Genomic DNA, 4,902 nt, shown 5'->3' with positions numbered 1-4,902 from the left:
GGAGAAAGTCTTGAAATGAGCCACTCTTCTGACTGAACACAAGAAAACGCATTTCAAAAAATTCAGTTTGGTAGTTTAAAAGCTAGTAATATATACTGCATCAAAATAAATTTGTACAATAGTTAAATATCCCTTGAATATTAGACTCTTAACTTCCTTGGATGTTCAATGAGTTGAACTATCCCAAACAAACCTGTAACAACTTCCCCACCCAAATATGATTTCCTTCTGCCTTGTTACATTCCTTGTTTCATTTTGCAAAAGAAACATCTAGCTAGAGAGCGGGTGGAGGCAGACTGAAATGTACCTTCTAGTATTTTGGCCAGTGATATATCTGCTACTAATATAATTTGAACACAGTGGCATTTAGTAATTTGTCTATACTGGAATTGAATTATTTCTTTTCCTTGACATCTAAACTTGCATTATATGATAAAATATAGAGTATAACTGTGCTGGTTTTCTGGATTTTATCTTCTTTGTCCTCCAGTACTTAGTTTCATTTTAAACACGATTCTACTGCTGATAACCTTGACTGCAAGAAAACCCTGCCACTTAGGCCTTTGTGAAGTGTGACATCAGCTTTTATTCAAAGTTCAACTGAGGAGAAAAATCGACTTTTTAGTGGAAACTGAAGGTAGTGTGTGATTTTTCGTTGCTGTTAATAGCACCACAAACTATGTTGGTCTGGTCTTTATACAGTAAGGTTTTGAGTTTTCCAGTAGCTGACAGATGATGCTTTCATGTTCATCTGTTTAATCTCGGAGCTTTGTTAAACTAGGCAAATGACTTTACAAAAATCCTTCTGTAATGAAAATTGGAATACTAGCTGCTACAACAGCAATCTATTACCTGATTGTTAGTAAATGCCAGCATGCTGTGGTGACAGCTTGTTAGATGGGATGCAATGCTTTATACAGCAATTACCAACTCTCCACTTTTTCACCAGCTGGGGATATAAGATTTGCTACTGTTTTCCCAGGAAGAGAGTCAACATCTTGCCATAAACCTGCCTTTCTCTGATCTCGTCCCAGGCACTTGTGTATAGAAAGAGTTGCCTGCTACTTACTGTTGGTCTGCGTGACAGAAAGCAACTTCTTACTGTAATTGCTGGCTCAGGGAAATATGATTCAAAATTAATAAGCACCTAGACCTGGTTGCATCAGCTTTGAATCTGGTCATATAATATCAATCATCTTGTCCTTTACATAGCTTATAAAGGAATGTTCTAAGAATAGTTTCTGGGATATACTTGCAGAAATTCAATCCGTGGTGAATTAAGACCCTACCACAGTCTTATCAGCCATATGAAGAACAGGATGAAACCAGACCTCCCCAGACAGGTCTCACACAGGGTTAACTGCTCCCATCACAAACACCACCGCTCCTTCAATGCTGGAACAAAACATGTGCAATTCATCTGAAAAGTAAAATCAAGGTCAGTAACACAGACTAACCTGGTTCAGTGTACAGCTGATTAGAATTTTATGCCTGTTCTATCTGAAAATGGTTAAATAGAGAATCTCACTATCAAAGCTCTGGGGGGTGGGGAAAAATTCTAGATTTATCATTCTCAAAGCTGTAAACTGAGATGTCATCAGGGCCACAGAAGAGGTAGCCCATGCTAATACAGGATGTGAGGAGACAACACCATGCTTTTATCTTCTTTCTCTTACTAATAAAATGGCCATGTATCTTTTCTCCATGTGTTCAGGCTGCCTGCAAACAGTCCCCCTTGGGTCTTGGCCTATCTTGTGAAGTATTGTGTTGTGGTGGTGATACAAATATTATGGGTGTTGTGAACAGTTATCCAAGATACAATGGTTTAGCAGGTACCATTGCCTTGAATCTTATTGCATTCACTACCAGTGCTATAATCCCTTCCCCATGATGCAGTTTTCCCTTTCAGATTTAAAACGCGATAAACATATTATGAGTATTGTTTCCAAACTTAATGGGTTTAATTTAGTTATTTTCTCATTAGCTCTGGATCAGGACCTTGCTGCAGTACTGACTCTGCTATGCTTCATTTAATTATATTTAATGCAATCTATTTGTTTCCCCAGAAGCTAAATAAACTTGCAGCCAAAGACTCAAAATAAGTACAGAGGGCTACTTGCAGGCAGATCTAGAAGAACTACACTTAAAGCATGCATTGCATCTACTCTTTAGTTCCCTACCTCTCCATAGTACTGCATGACCTCCTAACCGGGCAGCAGGAAGCCAACCCAGTTTAATATGAAAAAATGGCTCTTTCCCTCTGGACAGATAATAACCTGGTTTTGTGCATGCTTTGGGTTTCCGACCCTGCTTTATGCCTGGTCTTTCTACATCCGAATGCTTATTTTAGCTGTTTGGAACATCTGCCAAGGAGACATGGTACTGAGCACATCCACAGAGCATGTGGCTATTCAGTTAAATCTCATTTCCACATTTATGTGCTGTAATTATTAGTTTTCTAAAAATACTTACTGGAAGAGTCCAATTTAGCAGTTTTCATTTTCCAGCATAAGTTGAATTCTGCCATTCCAACGAGTTCCTATGTTTACCACCATTACTGTGGCTCCATTTCCCATACCAAAAAGCGGTAGTTTTCATGTCCTGGGAGATATCCTGCTGTTTCCTAGGATACTTTTCACAGAAGTTCAGAGATACCTCTTTCTGCAAAAGTAGTATTGCTGATTGCCCACAGGTAGGGTGAAAAGGGCAGAGAGCAACTGGTTTGAGCTGAAGACCATGGCAAAACAGTGTGAGGAGCAAAACTGCAGAATCTGATTCTGTGGAAATTTGTGCCTATTTCTCTTTCCATATCAGTTTTTTAAAGAATCACCAGCTCCTATTTGCCTATTTTTACTGCACAGGTACACACAGACACACTCTACAATGGAAGAGTCCTAAATGGCAAAGCATCTGTTCAAGATTCACTGCTGGGCATGTTGCAGCAGGAGATCACTGTGAATGAAGCTCCTCAGGAACAAAGCAATTATTAAGAGTGAACAAATTAGCATTTCCTCAAGACCATGGGGCCTCTACAAGCAGAAGAGATGTGAAGGCTAACTGGGGATGTGACTGGAGGTGAAGAGAGAATACAGATCTGCTGTTCCTGCAGGGCCAGATGCTCAGAGAGGGGTTGAATCCCCTCTGCTTTGAGGAGTACTTGGCTTCCTACTACATGTCACTGTCCTTCATTTTTGCAGGTGGCTTTCATTCAATAGTAAAAGCCAACATGGGATTAGGTAAGAATCTGGTTAAAACCCCATTTCATACAGAAGAATTACATATTCCTCTGGGTGCTTCTGTAGTGGTACCAGGATCTTTTGCCTAAGCTTCAATTAGTATAGCTCTGTAATAGTACATTTCACCCAGAAATACCAAAGGTTTAATAAAATTAGCTCTATGGTTTTGTTGTGATGTACTCTAGGGATTTGTAATTAAAGTTGATTAAGAATGTTCCAATTAAATTATTTTCTACTGGATTATGCATATTCTGCAGCATTACAATGTTTCCTTTCACTTTGCCCGTGGAGCCCAGGGAGGCTTGAGGGAGAAGGCTGCTATACGGTAGAGAGCCAGCCTTCAGCATTCAAGACACAACCCTTCTCCGCAGCAAAAAGCCTAAAGTGGTAACCCAAAAGGATTTGGACAAGGCTGCCAAGGATGCAAGTGTTCTTGGCTGTACAGAAGGAAAGGGAAGGCAGTCTCCAGGAAAGAGAGGTCGCTGTCATTCTGAAGGGCTGAAATAAATCTTTCCAAGCCTCATTCTGTGATGACAGTTTGCAACAGTCTTTCTGATGAAAAACTCTTCTTATTTTTTCTTCTGGAATTTCAGACTTGTTCATTCCAGCCAAGCCTCCTCTTTTCCTAGTACACAAAGCAGTGGAGGCAGTATCAGTCTCTTAACTTTTCTAAAATCTCCTGGGAAATATAGGACATAGCCAGCAATAAAGAACAGGAGATATTATCATTGCTTTCTGTTATGACAGGCATATAACTCCTGGCACTGTCACTTTTAAATGGCTACCTACCTTCTGAGATGTGCTTGGAATTCTTCTTTTAATAAATGGTTAAGATTAGTCAGTAATGATTCTTGAACTGGATTGCCTTGGACTAACAAACGACTTACTCTTTTCTGCTGGGCTTATAGTAGGAATGGAGACTTTTAATTTGCTAATAGGTGAGTTAGAAATACAAGAGTCTCAGTTTATGGAATCTTACCGTGCTCCTTCTTCAAAGGGACACGTTGTAATCCTTGCTTTCTTCAGCTTCAGTAGGGTCGCTTGTGACCTTACGTCAGCTCTCGGAGTAGGCTGTGCTACTCTGCTGCCACTGAGTACTAATTATGGCAACTATCCCCACAAATTTCTGCTAGAAGCAAGGAACATTCATGCATTTGAAAGTGACTGTACTTGGATGTACTTTAACTATGCTCTATATTTGCATTTTTCAGCATCAGCATCTCATTAATATCTCAGTTTAAAAATGTTAATCATCATTTTTTTTTAAGACCTAAAGCAAGCCAAAGTTACAGCTGACTATTCTCAGGTCTCTGGGAGCAGGTCCAATAATTATAAAGAATCATAGCAGCAAGCTCTACTTACACACATCAATTCAAAATAAATGTAGAATATGAAAGAATTATGACTTTGAGAATTGTTGCTTTCAAAACTAGCTAGGAAAGCATAACCTAGTGCTCAGATGATAAGGTAGTTCATGAATATACTGCATGTTATATGGCTGAGCTGAAGTCAGAACTTGGAAATCTTTTTTTTTTTTGTAATGCTACTTTTGTAAAGAGAAATTGCCTAAAAGAAATCTTTAAAACAAGCAACATATTTAATTTATTTTTAACTTAGGAATCAAGATGTTTGTTACTGAATCCTCTTTTTTACTGTCTTTAAAGAA

General features: G+C 38.9%; 1 long non-coding RNA gene across 1 annotated transcript; it reads left to right on the top strand.

The window, feature by feature from the left end:
• The first annotated feature begins 511 nt into the window (after window positions 1–511).
• Window positions 512–3,272, top strand: LOC125327629. Its single transcript, XR_007204389.1, has 3 exons — window positions 512–637; window positions 1,259–1,438; window positions 2,862–3,272. It is a non-coding gene; the product is annotated as an uncharacterized LOC125327629 (long non-coding RNA).
• Window positions 3,273–4,902: the final 1,630 nt, after the last annotated feature.

Source organism: Corvus hawaiiensis, chromosome 1 (assembly GCF_020740725.1).
Source record: "Corvus hawaiiensis isolate bCorHaw1 chromosome 1, bCorHaw1.pri.cur, whole genome shotgun sequence".
Taxonomy (NCBI): domain Eukaryota; kingdom Metazoa; phylum Chordata; class Aves; order Passeriformes; family Corvidae; genus Corvus; species Corvus hawaiiensis.
This window is presented reverse-complemented; position numbering and strand designations above follow the sequence as displayed.